A 20,326-nucleotide genomic window follows, 5' to 3' on the forward strand; every position below is an offset into this window, starting at 1 on the left:
ACTTGTAAACAAGTAAAACATTTACATAGTGACCTATACCCAACTATGATAAATGATTCCAAGATCCAAATTCATATTAACTTGAGCACGGTAAGGCCGATTCATCCCTTATCAATATAACTTGGTGGATTAACTCTTTAATCGATTCTACTTTTAGAACTCTTGGTCGATAAAATTACATTAATATTTATCTTTAGCCCGAAACACATGCGACTACGGTCACGAATACTTCCGTTGAGCTCAATCCAAATTTCGAATAAATGTGTCCATGATCCAAATCCACATCAACTTGGGCACGGTAGGGCCGATTCATCCCTCATCAACATGAATTCGGTGGATAGACATTTATCACCCACTTCCCCTACGTAACAAGGTTTGTACCCCGGTAGGGCCGAGCGCACTCCCTCATGAAATAGGTTTTCATGGTTTCTAATTTTTGGTAAGGCTAAGTCTCAATTGTTTATTTTAGCGAGAGGTCATTTCAATTTATTATCTATCACGTTTTAAGTGAATTAAAGCGGTGAACTACGATAATTGTAATTGACACGGTCGATTTACTCGAGTTAATGATAATGCATGTTTTAGTTATAGCGATTTAGCGATGCATGCAACATATAAATAAAATGCAAAGCATAAATAAAATCCTAGTATGGCCTTCCTAAAATAGTAAATCTAATAAACTATTACAAATTCGGAGACCAACTCCTTTGGTCCCTTGAACTTCGATCTTGGCACGCATTTCAAGACAATGCTTTCTTTGATGGATAGCCTTCTCGAATGACACCGTCTTCAAGGAACTCCGGAATAATTAAATTACAAAATGAATTACATAATTTCCTATTATACATTTGTAATTAAAAAATAAAAATAAATCTATTAAATTACAAAACGGTGATACGAGATCACAATAATTACAACCGAATCGATATTCCCATACATTTCGGGTAATATCAATTAAAACTAAGGCCATACTAAGTAAAATTACATAATTCAAAAATTACATAAAATTTAAAATATGACAATCATAAATAAAATGCAGCATTATAATATGTATGAACATGCTCAATTTTATGCTAAATCGCCTTTAAAGAGCCAATATCGTATATTAATCGGTTTTTACAGATTTATGTGATTTAACTTTTTAAATTCACAATAATTACATAAAATCATATTTATGTACAAGTTAATTACCCTAACCATTTAGGACTCAAAATTAGTCTCCGCTAACATTTGACAATAATTAAACTTGATTTCTTAATATTGTTCATAAATCGACTCAAAAACATAAAATTTTGCTATAAACTTCAAATTAAATCATAAAAATTTCAAATAATTTCAAAATTTGAAATTTAAACTCATTAACATTCTGGAAAAATACCATGACACTCATAATATTCAAAACTTAGGTTAAAAATTTCGAAAATTTATCGAGAAAAACAATGTTGCGGTTTATCGGTTTTAACAATTACGACCCTAAAAATATGAGAAAAAAATATTTTTATCAACTTTTCACTTTTAGATCTGAAATATATGATAAAATGCAACATGTGACGTTTATCTTTAAGTCATGAAGTATGTTTTAGCATTATTACTAATTTTAGTCACTATTTATGTGATTTTTCATCAAAAATTCATAAATCATGCATAAAACTTCATTATAGCCAAATATTTTACACGCATCTTTTAAAATTGCATATGACAACATACTAAATTTGCATGACCAGATTCGAAATATAACTCATATTAACCTATTTACCCATTTAAATACGATTTTAAATTGAAAAATCCATATTTCGAGCAAAACAACTCATTTTATCATGAAAATTTACAGGCCATCAGAAGATAATATATGTGAAAACATATCCAAAAATCAAGGAAAAAGTCGAAGTTTAGCTAATTTTCGTCCAAAAATGACATTTTTATCATAAAAATCACATTTTAATTCCAATATTATATAAAATGAACAATAAAATCTATAAATAAACCAAAATATCCTAAAAATCACTTAGGACCAGAAACGTTTAACATGCAAGGTTATTTTTAGGTTTATCTTCATAAAACCAAATTAATTAGTTTTGTATGTTAATCATATACTCCCTCCATTCAACTCCACTTTACATGTTTGCTTTATCACGTTTGCCAACGCGACTTTTACACGGTAAATATCTTTAACTACGTATGTGCAAAAATTATAAAAGTTAGTTATTTTTAATATACTCTTAAAGACGAATCAAATAAGAGCTCACATGAATATATTTTAACTTATGTATCGAGAGAAAATTGAGTTGAATGTCCGCTTGTGAATAGTGTGCAAAAGAGAAACATGCAAAGTGGAGTTGAATGGAGGGAGTAACTCGGAAAAACTATAAACCGATTTGCATGCAAACAACCTAAGGCTCTGATACCACTTGTTAGAAATCATTTAATTTCATTAATATACATATTCATATATGTGATTATTTATTTAGTCATAAAATAAATTCTAGATCTTATGCATGCAAACATAAATAAAATAAGAGAAGAAATCATCAATCTTACTATATGATTTCGGATTAATGGGCACCAACAAATTCACCAATTTGTTAGTTCTTGAGCTTTCCTTAAAATGGATAAACAAAAGGTCCAAATTAGAACCTCTCCCAAATGTGAATACCAAGGAAATCTCTTAATAACTAATATTATTTTGTACTAGAAATAATATAAGTCTTACTATAAAATTGACACAAAAATTGTAATTTTTGCTCTTGAAAAATCGGTTCAAGAGGGAGTATTTGTGAGGTTTATTTCTCTAGAATTTTCATAAATTATAGAGAGTGTGATAATTTCTTACACTAGAGAAATTAGAATTGTAGAGAATAATTATGTGGAGCAATCCATCTTGGTCCTCTTCATCAAAACCGGTGGGGGTGTCTATTAGGGAGCCAATGCATGGATCCAACTTTCTTCCCAAGAAGTGTAGGCTTGCATGGCTACATATAGGTAGGTTATCACTGTGTTTTCTCTTATTAAAATAATCAACACAATTTATCCATTAATACCTTCTAATTTTCGGCACATATATAAAATGGGTGGTCCATTTTATTTTGTCATTTGTCAATTGTAACATATGTGACATGTTACTTGACATATGAAATTGCAATGTATTTTTAACATATTAAAAATCAACATACTCATAAAATATTTCATATACAAACTCGACTAGTAATTCGTAATTACTTGTACCAAAACGGTTTTATCAAATTATAATTACAACGTCTTGTATTTATAATAAATTATTCACTCAATTTCAATTTCAATTGTTTCGTAAACAATAATTTTATCCAAGTAATAAAACAATTCGATTACTTAGACCGTATCTAATTTAATCGAATTATAATAAGACACGTTAATCTTACTCACAAATCATCCGTCAATTTTAAGCAATTTAATTAACTCGTATCGGCATACGATTAATTAAATAATCAATTAAGAGTATTTCCCTATAGGTATGACCTAAGGGGATCAACTGATCACCACCGTCGCACGACAGTAATGTCAAACTCTAGTCAGCCAATCATTACCCATATGTGTGGACCAGTTGACTGTAAAATATTACATCCCACGTGTATTCTTAAAATGAGATTTAAACATGTGATCATAATGATCGACAGTTGTGATCGCATTATTGTCGGAGGACACATATTCCAACAGTACAATCTAATCGATTCGGCTCCGGGACCTAAACTTTCCTAGGATTGTAAGATATAAACCAACTCGATCCATCACAACAATAATTGCTTGCTTATAATTTGAGAATATGTTTGTATGATCAATTCCCATGAATCCCCTATGACCCCATGACACCCTAGTGCCTTTTATCAATTGTTTACATCCCTTTTTAATCATCTTGCTTGTTTACTTTTATTGCTATTTAGTTTAGTGATCTTCTATTCCAACCCCAAATTGTGACACCCCTAGACACCGCTACTTACAATTGAAAATCTTACTTCAATACCCGTCCCTTAGGATCCGACCTTTACTTGCCTCTTTACTAGTAGTAGAGTTGTTTGTGGAGATATAAATATTGTTTTGGTCTAGGTGCTCCTAACGAAAAGTACCGAAAACTAAACCTCTCAAGAGGTCTCGACCAAAAATGGCGCCGTTGCCGGGGACGGTGTTAACTTGATTTAGATTTTCTTAGATTGTTATTAGTTGTGTCTTTCTTTGCCTTGGGGAAGTAAAACTCCTCAAGGTTTGTTCTAATTGTTTTCAAGTTGTTTGATATTTTGCATGTCTAGAAGATCACAAGGTAACTTGTTACCCTTTGATCACGAAATTGAAAGGACTTTGACAAACAATAGAAGACTTGCTAGAGGTACTTTGAGAGGTATTGGTGAGGTTGTAGATATTCAACCAAACGCTATTGAGTTCATCAACCCTTTTGCATGAGAAGGTGAGGAGAACCAAACATAAAATCTAACACAAAATCAACCCACAATGCCTAAATTTTCATCATATTCCGTACCAACCGAGGAGGACCTACCCAATGGAACTCCCATACCACAACACTTAACCGGAAATTTTATTGCCAAATCTGCATTTATCCAATTAGTCGAAAGAAGCCAATTTGGGGGGATGCCTAGTGAAGACCCTCACTCTCACATGGAGACTTTTTGTGACTATTGTGATGCGATTTCACAAACCGGTGTAACTCAAGACCAAATTCGATGGGTCTTATTTCCTTTTTCTCTAATTGGCACCGCAAAACAATGGTTGAAGAGCCTTGATAAAGCTACTCTTGGAATTGACTCTTGGAAGAAGTTGGCTCTAGCTTTCTAGAAAAAGTTCTACCCACCGGAAAATACTAATATGCTAAGGGCTCAAATTACGGGCTTTAAGCAAAGAGATGAAGAATCTTTGTATGAATCTTGGGAGCGGTTCAAGGGAATTTGTCGCTCATGTCCTCATCATGGACTTAGTGAGTGGTTCTTGGTTCAACAATTTTGGAACGGTCTTTATGAAGACTCAAGGAACATTCTCAACATGGGATCAAATGGTATGTTCACCGAAGTTGACGGCAATCAAACTTGGAACAAGATTGAGGAAATGGCGGTCCATAATTCACAATATAGTTGACCCCGCAAGGCTACTAGAGGAGGAAAGCATGAAGTGGACTCCATTACTCAATTGGGTGCTCAACTTAGTGCTCACATTGATACCATCAACTTGAAGTTCGAAAAAGCTATGGCTAGACTTGAAGAAGCCTCAAAATCACCAAAGCAACATGTTAATGCCATGACGGCATCTTCATCAATCCCAAGTGGGATATGTGAGAATTGTGGAACTTTGGGACATGATCAAAGTGAATATAGGGGAACAAATGAACAAGTGAATGCTTTTCAAGCATACAAGAGTGGTACCCCTTATTCAAATTATTACAATAAAAATACCAAATTCCACTCAAATCTCTCATACAAAAGCCAAAATGTTCAAAACCCTCATCCAACATACACCCCACCTCCCATGAGAAACCAAAATCAAAGACCCTTTTACAACCAAAACCAAGGTTACCAAAATCAAACTCCATACAATCAACAAAATGACCAAGGTTTTGATGTTCAAAAGGCGGTCCTCCAAATGCAAAAGAATCAACAAGAGTTTTTCACTCAAATGCAAAAAGATAGTCAAGCAAAGGAAATCACCATAAACAACATCCTAGCCCACACCAAAATGTTGGAAACTCAATTGACTCAACTAGCATCTTCAAGCTCACAAAGACAAAAGGGGCAATTACCACCTCAAAGTAACCCCCCAGGACATGAAACGGTTAGTGTCATCCACTTGAGGAGTGGTATGAGATATGAAGCACCGAAGAAGCAAGTTGAGGATGAAGTTGTGGAAGCTAATGACAAAGAAGAAGTTGTGCAAAACTCCAAGGATGGAGAACCAACAAAAGAAGAAGTTTCAAAGAAAAGTGAAGACAAGGCCAAGGAGAAGGAACCCATTGTGATTAGACTTCCTTTTCCAAGTCGTCAAGCTAAGCCCAAATTTGATGACCAACTTGGAAAATTTATGGAAATTGTGAAGAATTTGGAAGTCTCGATTCCTTTTACGGAATTAATCAATCACGTGCCGGCCTATGCGAAGTACATGAAGGACATCCTTACAAAAAAGAAGTCGATCCGGAAGATTGAAACCATCGCCTTCACTAAGGTGAGTAGTGCAATCCTTCAAGCGAGTTCACCTCCGAAACTTAAAGATCCGGGAAGCTTCTCAATACCGTGTACCATTGGCGACACCACGATTAACAAAACCTTATGTGATCTAGGGGCTAGTGTGAGTGTTATGCCGTATTCGATAAGTAAAAGGTTAGGGATGGGAGAACTTCAATGTACCAACATCACACTCCAAATGGCCGATAGATCGACGAAGACACCATTAGGGATATGAGAAGATGTTCCCGTAAGAGTTGGGAAATTTTTCATCCCGGTGGACTTTGTCATTGTTGACATGGAAGAAGACTCCAATATTACAATCATTCTAGGTAGACCTTTCTTGCACACCGCGGGTGCGGTGATAGATGTGAAGCATGGAGAGCTCACTCTAGAGGTGGGAGATGAGAGCATAACTTTCAATCTTGATAAGACCATGAGAGCTCCCCATTTGCATGAACCATGTTTTATGGTTGATCATTATAGCCGAAAGGATGAGAGGAAGAAGTCGGAATTTCAATGGAAGAAGAAAGTTGATAATGCTCTATCAAAAGAGCAAGGTAATTGTAACAAAGAGAGCTTGAAAATCTCACCAAAGTCAAGCAATGAAGAAGATGGCCTTGTTGGCCAAAACAAGAAAGTGGGAGAGTTGTCTCTATCAACTCAAGAGATCTTTAGTGACCAAGTAGACGAAGTTTGCGGTCTTTGGGACGATGAGTTTGAAGGGATTTCCAATCCCTATATTGGTAATTCTATCGATCAAGACCAACATGAAGGACAACAAGTGTAAAGATCTATTGAGGATCTTTATCATGATAATGAACAAGCTTTTGACTACTTCTTTATGGTGTTGAGTAACATCAACAACACCTTGGACATGCCCCCATGACATCTCACTAAGGATGAGAGTTTGGTGGAGTCCTCTCCAAACCACCATTTGTAAATATTTCTAACTCCCTAACTTGCATTTTAATTATTACATTGCATTTTTGTCATTTTTGGATTTTTGTGCCTTGATCAAGATATTCATCATTTTTGAGAGAAGTGAGGGAGGGACTAATGATTTTATTGATGTGCAGTGCTTTAACTTAGTGTGGGGATAGCAATTGCCTAGGCTATTCATGCCTTTGTAGTACCCCTACAATGAAGAACACGGGATTCAAAGAATGAAAATGACACGGGTTATGCAAGTGCACGGATGGACCTGAATCCGGGTAGACCATGAGGAATCCGAGCGGCTTACGGGTAATCCGCTCGTCTTACAGGAATCCGAGCGTCTTTGGAGGAATCCGTCCGTCTAAATGAGCTGCAAAAATCAAAAATTTTGGTCTGTAAGAGAATCCGAGCGTCCCAGCTGAGAAGATGCTCGTCTGAAACTGGCCGCTCGTCTTTGTAGAAAGACGCTCGTCTTTTTGCCAGTGCAGATTAAGCAAAGTTCTTGTAACAGAATCCGCTCGTCTTTTTGAGAATCCGCTCGTCCTACATTGCAGAATCCTCTCGTCTTCTCTGAAAGACGCTTGCCTTAAGGCGAGTTTTCCTGAAGCCCATTTGAGCAGAATCCGAGCGTCCCGACGGGAATCCGCTCGTCTTTCCCCTGCTGTTTTGAATTTTTCGGGTGTTTTAAACCCCCTTCCCACATTCATTTCATTCATTCAAACATTCAAACATTACACATAAATCCCAAAACCCTCATCTTCCCCATCACCAAAAACAAGATTTCCTCAACCAAATTCCACAAAATCAAATTCAAACTTCCTAACAACAACAATTAATCACTCCTTTTACAAAATCAATTGATTCAAGCACCAAAATCTTCAACCTTTGAGTCGATTTTTGAAATACAAAGCAAAATCCTTTCATCTTAAATCGATTTGGGCATAATTAGAAATTGAAGATTTTCAATCTTTTCTTGGTGTAATCAACAATGGCAAGAACAAAAGGAGCAACAAAGGCACTCAAAGCAAAGACACTTTCAAAAAGGCAACAAACTCTTCAAGCAAAGAAAGCTTCAATGGCTATGGTGGTTTCTAATGCAAACTTGGAAGTTCAACAACTACAAGATCCTCCCTTGGAAGCAACAACATCAACAACTCCGAAAATCGCTCAATTATCCAACTATCCGGAGGTAATTTTCATTTCCGACTCCCATAGGGATATATTTGCCAAGTATGCTGAGAAAGCCATTTTGCCCATTAAATTCATTTGTGAATATGCCTTGAACAAATTGGGTGTCCTTGAACAAACAAAAGCCTTCTTTGAAGCCATGGGATTGGGTAAATTGTTTACCATGAGAGAATTGACATACCCCTCCCTTACCTTGGAATTCTTAAGTTCATTGAAAGTGACTAAGGTGGAGACTAGAACATACATCGAGTTTCGTCTTGCAAATGTGAATAGACGCATCACCTTTGATGTTTTGAGTAAGATATTAGGCCTTAGTGATGCACCGTACTATCAAAAGATCCCCGAAAAGTATGACCCCGCTCCTCTTTGGGAGGCAATTTCCGGGAAGAAATTTGTGAGCTTTCATGCTTGTCGTGCTCTATTAGTCCACCATCCGGGCATCAGAGTATGGCACAAGGTCATCAGGATTACTATAATAGCAAAAAAAGGCACTAATCATTTTACCAAGCTCGATTGTGTTCCACTTGAGTCGGCCTTAAACGTAGGAAGGGAATTCACTAAGCCATACAATGCTCTAAGACTTTTGATGGAAAGATGGCTTAATGTCGATTGTGGTAAGGAAGGCACTGCTCATATTGTAAATGGAGGTCTAGTTACTCTCTTGGCCAAGCACTTTGACCCAAATTTCAACAAAGATAACACCTATGTGGCGATCAAAGGGGGCCATCTCATTGATATGGACACCATGATTAATAAGTATAAGTGGGTCAAGCATGATTCTCTTGACACCAACTATGGGTGGCTAACCAATGATGCTAGATCCTTCACTTTGCCTTCAAAGATTTGCCGATTGAGTGTCCACCGAACAAACTACCTTCTTCCACTCTCCAAGGAAGCCGAGTACATCATCCGTCAACAAAAGGGTGAGATTGAAGAGCCCTCCTCCTCCATTGTCACACCACCCTACCCATTCGAATATCCAGAGTTCAAACCCAAGGATGTTGAAGTAGGAAATGATTACATGACCCTACTCATGAGAGAAATGCACAAACAAGCATATAATGATCGAGTGGATGCCTACAAGGCCCAATATCCGCCCCTCCTTCATTTAGCTAGGCAAGGACTACTTGATCCATCATGTCCTTTGCCTAGTTGGGCGGATAGGGAGGTTTTCTTTCCGAGCACATCTAGTGGTGAAAGACTGGGTGAAGATGAGAATGTCGATGATGAGGTTGTTGATGATGAGGGTGATGATGAAGAGGTAGGTGAAGAACAAGAAGTTCAAGGGAATGTTGAAGAAGAAGAGGCTAATGACGATGATGAAGAAAGTGAGCAAGATCAAGGAAGTGGAAGTGAAGATGAGAGTGGAAATGATTCCACTTCTATGGAGGAAAATGATGACAATGATGATATGATGGAGGATTAGCAAACCATGGAGGCTCCTACACTCTCATGGTTTCTCTACTTCTTTTGTTTTCTTTATTTTATCTTGATCATGGTTTGGAGAGTCCTAGCAACACGGAGGACTAACACCTTGGCTCCATTAAGGTGTTCTTTTTATTGTTCCCACTTGAAAAATCCAAAATGACAATTTATAGTTTCATGCATTGCATTTCGTGTGCATGAACTACCCCGAAATTTAAGACATTAGAAATAATGTCTATTTTGGTTTGGGGAAGTACATGCATACGCAACGGGAGGTAATCTAAATTACGCTCTCCGCCATAACAAAAACCCATGCATCATGTAGTGTAGCCTAGTATAGCTTGCATTTAGTTTAGAAATCACGCATCATAATTGCATAATTTCCTATCATATTGGCCATTGAGGACAATGCCCATACTAGTGTGGGGATGGGAAATTCTAACTTGACTTTTATTCAAAAATCCAAAAAAACCAAAAATTTCGAAAAAAAATTGAAAAAATTGAAAATTTTAAAAACCAAAAACCAAAAACAAGTTCATTTCCTTTGTAGTATAGTCTTGTATATATTGTTTGTATATATTGTGTTTGTCTATCTTTGTTCACATTGATCGACTACGCCACATCCGAGACATGAGGATATTGAAGACCGCATGATATGATCTTTCCAATCTCCTTTTTCCTCTTTATGTTAATGACTATGTGGCTTTATTTTGATTGATGCAGTATAAACAATGTGAATTTAGGACTTGCATTTAGATTATTTCGCATATTAGTTGGTAGAATCATATGCATTAGGATGTATATATGTTAGTTGCATCATGGCATGTAGTTTGCATGTTAGAAAAATTTTGTGAAACCGTCTACTTAGGAAGCTTGACAAGTGTATATAGGCCCTAGTAGATGCTTTTTCTTCTTAAGAATTTGCTTGTTAGAATACTTGTAAAACACCCTAGGATGTGTCATACTAGTATCCTTTGACCCATGGATTAAGGCCTAGTCAAGAGTACCTTGTGGTGTGATAACACCTTGGCTACCATTTATTCCAAGGTGACCCTTGAAACCATGCAACCATCATCCATCCATGTTCTACCATACATTTTTGTCATCAAAGGGAATGGGCCCAAAAAGAAATTATTCAAATTTGAGTTCAAGAAATGAAATGAAAAGTGAAATAAAGTTTGCAAAATGCATCAAATGAAAAGAGGAGCAAAAATAGACTCCTATGCTTCAAATATAAGGCACCCTCGTTACTAATTGGGGTGACTTTGAAAATGTTCAAAAGAAAATGCAAAAAGTTGTCAAGTATTGAATTGCCAAACATCAAAAGAAATGTCAAAAGAAAGTGTTCTCAAATATTATATGCTACAAGAAATTGGGGGGAAAAACAACAACAAAGCAAACTCCTAAATGAAACTCAAATACTATCGATCTCTTTTCCACCGTATCCATTTTTGTGCATGGTAGAGAGGGGATGACCCTTCTTCTTGTCTAGGCAAGAGGGGTAATTCCGCGATCCTCCAGTGTTCCAAACACCATAGGGAGTCTACTTTTGACAAAAGCATTTAACGATTGAGGACAAAGGTACCCTAGCTTGACACAATTTGGAGGTGATTTATTGGTATCCTTCTAGGCTTAGTAGTTTGAAGAAATTGCATCTATGAAGGAGTGTGTACCCTTGAATTGCTTCCCCTTTAGATAATTTCCGCCACTTAGATGAGGAAAGTGGCTATTCTTTTGTAGATGCATCCATTACTTGATTTTGTGTGCTTTAATGATTGGATGTGTCGCCATTTTGGCAAGACCCACCTTGCCTTGCATGAAGGCATCCTACCTCATGGTTGTCTTATTGTGAGTTGAAGGGGCGGAGTGAGACCCGCTAATTATCTCATATCGGCTATGCTATTAGGTTAGTTTAAATAACGGTCCTAGTTTTTGTCACCTCTTTACTCGGACGAGCAAAGGTTCGGTTTGGAGATATTTGATGTGACCATTATTTGAGCATATTTAGTCCCCGAATTAGCCTTGTTCCCATGCTTTTTAGTGCATATTTGGGTCATTTATTGTCTTTGGTCCTTTGTTTTGCATATTCTTTAAGGTTTTTGTTCCCTTGGTAGGAAAGGAGTGCAAACCTTGCATTTTCATGGCAAAATAGGGCTAAATTGATTGAATTCAATGACCAAGCATCAAAGAGAAGACAAGACTAGAAGGCCTTTGTACATATTACAGTAGATGGGAAATGATCAGAAAAGATTCTTGCATCTCCGACAAGATCCCCGAGGATTGTTGGAAGAAGGAGGAAGAAAAGAAGAAAGGAAGAAGCTGACTCAGAATCCGAGCGGATTGCCCTCTGGACGTCCGTCCAAGACCAGGAATCCGAGCGTCTTTGCCAGAGGGACGCTCGTCCAAAAAAGCCACAATCCGCCCGACCAGCCAGATAATCCGCTCGTCCAACAAGGCCACAATCCGCTCTTCCCGTGCCTTGGACGCTCGGATTGTGTTACAGCTATTCCGTTTTCTTCTTGTTCTATGAAGGATGCGCATATCTCGGAAAGACCGGCAAAAAGGAGACTCGCATATCTTTTAGAGGAGCGATTCCTCAAGGACTTAATCGTCATTTAAACCCTTAGTAAACCCTAATTTGTGTACCTAATCCCCACTATAAATACTCCATTAGTCTAATTAGATAATCATGTTCTTCTTATCAATCTTTAGTGTAGTTTATATCATTCTAATCTCTTCTTAATCTTGTAATCAACGTTTAATCAAGTCTTAATACAAATCTCATTTCCTTAATCTCTCTTTTGTTCATCTTTTATTTTGGGTAATTGAAGATTATTTGGGTTATTATTGGGAGATTGACAACCTTCCAATCAATCATCAAGTACTTATATTACTCTTTGCTTTATTATTGGAATCATTAGTAGGTATAATTCTCTTAATCCCTTTTTAATTATTGTTAATTATCTTCATTTATTCATCATGTCTTGCTTTGTTAATGTGATTGACAACCTTGTTAACATGCTAAACTTGATAATGAGTGAGTAGTTTCCTTAACTAGGGTTAATGGGTAATTAGGGGAAACCAACATGGGGAATGATTCATACTTAATTTAATATCTTTTCATAGTTTATTTGCTTGCTTGTTGTGATCTCAACTTATTCACATGTTATGTTTGATGAAATGCGAGCCTATGAATCCTTGCATTTTTTACCCATCACTTACCTTTTCACTGAGACTTGTAAGACATAAACCAACTCCAGTCTCATTAGACCATGCATATAGTTGGGTAGGGAAGATTATGTCGACTTGTAGGTGTTGTACAATCTAATCGATTCGGCTCCGGGACCCAAACTTCCCTAGGATTGTAAGATATAAACCAACTCGATCTATCACAACAATAATTGCTTGCTTATAATTTGAGAATATGTTTGTATGATCAATTCCCATGAATCACCTATGACCCAATGACACCCTAGTGCCTTTTATCAATTGTTTACATCCCTTTTTAATCATCTTGCTTGTTTACTTTTATTGCTATTTAGTCTATTGATCTTCTATTCTAACCCCAAATTGTGACACCCCTAGACACCGCTACTTACAATTGAAAATCTTACTTCAATACCCGTCCCTTGGGATCCGACCTTTACTTGCCTCTTTACTAGTAGTAGAGTTGTTTGTGGAGATATAAATATTGTTTTGGTCTAGGTGCTCCTAAGGACAAGTACAGAAAAATAAACCTCTCAAGAGGGACCGACCAATGTTACCACTTTGGAAGTGTGAATCCAAGGCCTTCCCAGAAGTATAATGAACGATGCTGCGATATCCACTATTTGAAAATCAACCTTTCGCTCGATTGGCCGTGTGGCTATAGTGAGATTGATTAGTCCTACTACTCTACGTAGTGTTCCATCGTATGCTCGAACACCTTGGTTGGTAGGAGTCCAATCCAATTCTTTCATGCCTAATTTATATGCCGTTTTTAGTGGTATGACGTTGATTGCAGAGCCATCATCCACCAAAGTCATTGGTACGTTCTTCTTTAGGCATATGACAGTAATGTATAGAGCTAGGTTATGACTGGCGCCGAAGAGAGGCAAATCTTGGTCTGAGAAAGTAACTGGGTTACTTAGTTTAACTGAATCATGGAAGACCAAGTTGACTACGTCGTCAGGCGTAGAGTTGTGTGCCACATTCAATTTAGCTAATGCTTGCAATAAAGCTTGGCGATGAGGAAATGAACTCGCAACTATTTGCCAGACTGAAAGATCAGCCTTTGTCTTCTGCAGTTGTTTCAACAAGTGGTCAGTAGATGTATCTTCACCATCATGTGGTGTGATGACATTGGTGTTAGTAACTGGACCACTAGCCGTGGGACCATTCTGAGAGATATTTTGATATGGACGCCCTGAATGAGTAAGGTGGTGTATATCTTGGTCCTTGCTAGCCTTGACTATATCCTCACTAGTTTTGACTAAATAATGTTCTGTGAGGTATTCATCTTCATCGTCATCGGCCCATATTCCGTTGACGATACTGAGCTCTCTCAACCTGATGATCTCGGCTTCTAGACTAATTATTTGGTCGACTAGGTTGTCAACTATCGTGATTACCTCTTGCATTTTAGACTCTTGAGATAGATTTGGGGTTAGTGACACGTTTTCCCTAGGTATGGTGCCGAGATTGCGTAGAGATGCTACTACAGATTCCAACTCTGAAACTTGCCTACCCACACTTTTTGCCCATGCGATGAAATCGGCAATGGTAGGAGAAATGGTGGAATAACTCCCCTCATCTTCTAGTGCATGAATCTCATCTTCGGTTGGAGAAATGAGGTGTGAAAAATCCAAGGTGGATTCTACATCTGTGATCATCAGAACTCCAAAAGGATTCTGAGTATTGTTAGGCTTACCTCCGGGAGGTATGGGTAGACGACCATTTTCGATCATATCTTGAAGGACATGTTTTAGTTTAAAGCATTTCTCTGTATCGTGTCCCTTGCCTCTATGATACTCGCAGTATGCATTCTCGTCCTAGAACTTAGACTTCTTTTCTTGGTCAGGTGTAGGTCCTATAGGTTGGAGCTTACATTGTTTTATCAACCTTTTCAGAGCGTTAGAATACGAATCACAAATGTTCGTGAACTTCCTTTGTGGGTTATTCTTCTTAGATGATTCAACAAGGTTAACCTCATCAGTCTTGCTAGTAGAGCCATAAGAACGACTCGTCAAACCTTGATATCCACGACCTACCGTTTTGGACAAGAGTCCTTTACGGATGTCATCTTCAATTCTTGTCCCTAGAACAGTCAGAACTTTGAAGGACTTTATGTTTTGGTACCTCAAGTGGTTTGCATAAATAGGTCTCAAGTTATCTACGAACTTTTCCACAAGAGTGGCGTCATCTGGGCGTTTGACAAGCTGTGTGCTAGTCTTCCTCCACCTACTTAGGAAGTCGGTGAAGCCTTCTTTCTCGTTTTGGGTAAGAACCTCTAGAGTGCGCATGTTGACTTGGATCTCAGCATTATCCGCGTATTGCTTAGTGAATTCAATCGCGGCATCATCCCAAGTGGCAATCTTCTTGTGCTCTAAAGAGTAAAACCATTGTTTAGGAATGGTGTCAAGAGATGAAGGAAAGATCCTTAGGAACATCTCGGGTTTTTTGCCTTTGATAGACATGTAATCCTTGAAAGCACGAATGTAGTTTAACGGGTTTTCATGCCCCTTGAACTTTGGGATGTCAGTCATGTTGAAGTTAGTTGCAATTGAGCATTTACCGCCTCATACTTGTGATTATTCTCCCTGTAGATGTCATCTCCCTTAAGGTACATTAGTTGCTCCTCCAAGTATTGGAGTCGTTTTTCAGCTTCAGTAGGACCTAGTGGAGGGTTGGTTTCTTGTTGTCCAACGTAGGGTGGGATGTCATCATGCACACTCGCGTTAGGAACATCATTATATGTAGGAGAAAGTCTAGTTTCTACAGCAACAATTTGGTCTTCAATAACATTGAGGCGAGCATAAGCTTGGTCTCGGCTAGTTTGGAGACGAACGAGCGCAGCTAGGATTAGATCATTACCATTTCCGGGTTGTCCATTAACACTTGCTTGACTAGTTCCAGGCATCTTGGAAACTGGATAAGAGATCGACGACGAATCAAAACACGATCGACCATTTTAGCACACTTATCGAAAAAGATTCAATTTGTGAAGTGGGAGTATGCCACTGTGTTAAGTGAGGTTTGAAAATGACAACGTTTTGAAATGTTTGTCCTAAGCAACTGTAGTGTAGTTGTAGGAGTTGATGAAGTGTCGTTGGGGCTCTCAATCAAACACATTTATATTCTCAACAAACAACTAGTTAGTGGTTAAGTCGAGCTCGATCCATGGGACGGTGTGCTTTGGGTTCTAAGTCTATCTATCTCAATTTATGCTAGTGTCACAATTGATTTGGGTTTGTAGTTGTGTTCTAGACTAATGAAAGCAATAAAGTAAATAAAGGTGTAAACAAGTAATAAAGAGTACTAGGATATCATGGGGTCATAGGGGATTCATGGTATTGATCATACAAACATGTTTACAAAGTTGCAAGCAATTAATGTTGTGGAGGAACCGAGTTGGTTTATGTCTTACGGTTCATAGGAAGATTTGGGTCCCGGAGCCGAATCGATTAGATTGTACAACACCTACAAGTCGACATACTTTCCTCCTATTCAACTTCTATGCATGGTTTAACAAGAATCGAGTTGGTTTATATCTTACAAGTCTTGTTGAGAAGGTAAGAGATGGGTAAAATGCAAGGATTCATAGGCTTAGCATTTCATCAAACATAACATGTGCATAGGTTGACATCACAACAAGCAAGCAATTTAATTATGAAAATATATTAGATTAAGCATGAATCATTCCCCATGTTGGTTTCCCCTAATTACCCATTAATCATAGCTAAGAGACTACTCACTCATTATCAAGTTTAACATGCTAACAAGGTTATCAATCATATTAACAAGGCAAAACATGATGAACAAGTAAGAAAGATTAACAATAATTAAAACAAGGATTAAGAGAATTATACCTATGGAGATTCCAAAATAATAATGCAAAGAATAATAGAAGCACTTGATGATTTATGGAAGGTTGTCAATCTCCCAATAAACCCAAATGATCTTCTAATTACCCAATAATAAACTTGAATTACTCAATAATAAACATGAACAATAATTAAGGAAAGATAAATGTGTAATTTTGTGGAAAGATTAAAGGATAATCTATTCTAATCTACTCCTAATCTAATCTAAGGAAATTTGATTTAATCTAAGAAAACTTGATTAAGAGAGCTTGATAATATAAGTAGTACAATGAGGTATTTATACTAAAGATTAGGTACAAGAATTAGGGTTTCTAAGGGCTTAAATGACGATTAAGACCCTTAAAAAAAGTTGAGGAAATGCTCCCCTCGAAGGAAGATGCTAGTCTCCTTTTTGCTAGGTTTTCAGAAATATGCGCATCCCGAGTGGAACAAGGAAGAGAGGTGCTGTACTGAGCAAGAATCCGAGCGGCCAAGGGGTCGGGACGAGCGGATTGTTTGGCCTCAAGACGAGCGTCTTGGCATCGGGACGCTCGGATAATTTGGCTTCAAGACGAGCGTCTTCTAGCAGGAGACGAGCGTCTTCTTCCAGGGGACGAGCGTCTTCTTGCAGGGGACGAGCGTCTTGAGTCTCGGGACGAGCGGATTGGCGGACGGCTTCTTTATTTGAGCTCGGATTGTAAAACGGACGTCATTTTCTCATCCGGGCTCCTATTGGAGTGATTCAAAAGCCTAGATCACTTTACTTTTCGACAGCGTTTCATCTAGCATACTTTCAGAGCCATAGGAGCAACTCTCAGTTTGGTTCCGAGCAATTTCTTCTTGTAATGCCTTCCTTCTTGTCATCCTTACTTTTAACCCTATGATCCTTCTATATACTCTTTATTCCTACATCCTTGGTCATCATTCTTGCCTCTTCTTCATACTAGTCCATCCAGGATCATCAAAAAGCTTCCGAATATGCACGGGAGACGGGAATTTCAACCTAATTATCTTCCTTTCTACAAAACATACGAAATGCACTAGGAAAGCAAAATAGAAAGCTTTTGACGGATAAAATGGCTATGGAATGTTATAATAGTATGCAAAATAGGCTCAATTAGGGGACTAAATGTGCGCAATTATGAGTCACATCAGCAGTGCTGACTCGAAGTGAGGTTTTGAAATGGGTTTTGAGGCCCGAATTTTGGCTGGACATTTGGACAGAGTTTTGACTCGTTTTACGCTATTTTAGGCCATCTTTGAAAATTTTTACATTTTGAAAAAGGATTTTTATTTTACAAAATTTCGTCATGGTTTTGTATATAAAATGGTGATCATGTAGGATACAAGCATTCATACAAGCATTATAACGGTATGCTGAGTACATTTATAAGGGTTTTGGCTTAAAAGGTGGGTTGCCATACCAAGCAATCAAACCCTGGTCTGTGGAGAGGTCCGTGCCAAACATGAGTAAGGTCGGTTCCTAGTCCATTTCCTCGAGTAGTGAAAGCCCTTTATACAAACAGGAGTATGTACCACGGTATGGTTGATGTCAATCGCTATCTATCCTTAGGCCTAGATAAGAATTTGGACCGCCCAGACGGGACGATTGGTCGAATGGGTTGGGTTGGGCCTAGGAAGGCCGAATAAAATGACCTAAGAAGGTCGAGTAATGAAAACCGACAACTGTCTCATATTAACTATTCTCTAACCTTGTTCAAGTTTCACCCTGGGTAACACGTAAGTGTATTCTTCCCCAGCGGAGTCGCCAAACTGTGGACACGGGCTACGGGGGCGCTTGGGACAAGTGTTTGCATTTGTGGAGTCGCCACCAATTTTTATCAGAAATTGGAACCGTTCGAATACCTCGCGTCATGTCAAGACACAAAGTAGTGATTTGAACACTATGAACTCATTACCCTTAGCATTCTATGTCTAGAATGACTCTCGTGGATGCCAATGAACACGGATGTTCACAGAGATCTGGAGTAAGGGGTGAGGGTACGTATTAGGAAGTTCTTTTAATCGAACACCTAATCCCGCCCGCCTTGATAGCGGCCTCTACTAATGATTAGGGAAATCATTCGTACTTGATATGCTGTCGTTTATATGAATGCAATGCAACATCCACGGATTAATCATATCATGTGAATTAAACTATGTTGGTGAACAAATAATTTAGCAACCATTAATGTCGAGTTGAGAGTTAGAATTGATTACATGTGAAAAGCAAACAAATAAATCATCCATAATAAATAAATAAATAAATAGCGATAATTAAAATTACAATGAATTACAATGATTTAATTGATTTACGTCAAAAATATACTTAAGACGGACGATTTAAGGAAAATAAAGGAAAAGAAATAAGATTGGAAAATATGGACATATTAGGGGTGATATTACGGCTAATAGTCAATTAATTACGTAATTAAAGGATTAAGTCAAAGCAAGAACGGAAATTCAGAGACAGAAAACATCCAGGAACAGGCGCAGCACTGCTGCGTCCGTTGGAAGAGGCGCAGCTTTCACCGCGTCTGTTCCTGAGGTGAGTTCTGGCTGTGAAGTCAGAACTGCGAGTTCGTTAATGTTTGTTGGTAGGTTTAATGATTGATTATCGATATTTGACCCGAGTGAAGGTGATTTAACATGTTAATTATATATGAAGCCGTCATGAAAGCGATAAACACGATTTAAAACGGATCAAAACAGGTTAAAAACGAATTATAACGAGCTAAAACTAATTAGGTTTATATATGAAGACAGAATGAATTTGAAAGGATGTAATAAACTAAAAATAAAAAACGAAAACATGTACACAGGACGAACTCTAGAAACTTGATATGAACGAATCGAGTCTCTAAAATCCGGGTTTGATTTAATGACGAAAACCCGCAAATATTGATTATAGGGGATTTAAGCGGGAATAAAATGTGACAATTATTAAGAATGTATATTAAAATTTATTTTTATAAGAAGAAAAGAAAGAAATAATAAAGTAAAACAAAAGAACGAAATCAACAGAAAAACCTAGGAAGAAGAAGAAGAGCAGAAACAGCGGCAGCCCCTGGAAGAGGCGCAGCAGATGCTGCGACTCTTCGAAGAGGTGCAACTGTTGCTGCGTTTCTTCTCGACGTCTGGTTACTGCTAATCCGTAAAAACGGTTTAATAATAGGGTTTTAGAAGTCGGTTTTGAACATACTTTTGACGTGAATATTAGAATAATTAGTACAAAAATAAAATACAATAAAAAAGATGGGATTTACACCCTCAGACTTACATGTTTGACGAAACCAGATTAACTAAGTTAACTTTTAGTGATTGCTCGACTTGAATGTATGTAGCAAGTGCCCTCGTTAGAGAATTTAGATTAAATTGATTAATGTGTAGTGGTCAAATTGGTCGGTCATGCAACGTGACTAGAACTCAGAATGATCAGAGCTTACGTGGTTGATTGATCAAGCACGTAGGCGTCAAAAGCTTAGAGCACGGTCTTAGAATGCAAAGGGAGAAGAGAAGGGCGGA

General features: G+C 37.7%; 1 non-coding gene across 1 annotated transcript; it reads right to left on the bottom strand.

Annotated features, from left to right (window-relative positions):
- Positions 1-4,848: 4,848 nt before the first annotated feature.
- LOC141618897 (small nucleolar RNA R71) lies at positions 4,849-4,955 on the bottom strand. Its single transcript, XR_012531525.1, has one exon. It is a non-coding gene; the product is annotated as a small nucleolar RNA R71 (small nucleolar RNA).
- Positions 4,956-20,326: the final 15,371 nt, after the last annotated feature.

This window comes from Silene latifolia, chromosome 1 (assembly GCF_048544455.1).
Source record: "Silene latifolia isolate original U9 population chromosome 1, ASM4854445v1, whole genome shotgun sequence".
In the NCBI taxonomy this organism is placed as follows: Eukaryota; Viridiplantae; Streptophyta; class Magnoliopsida; order Caryophyllales; family Caryophyllaceae; genus Silene; species Silene latifolia.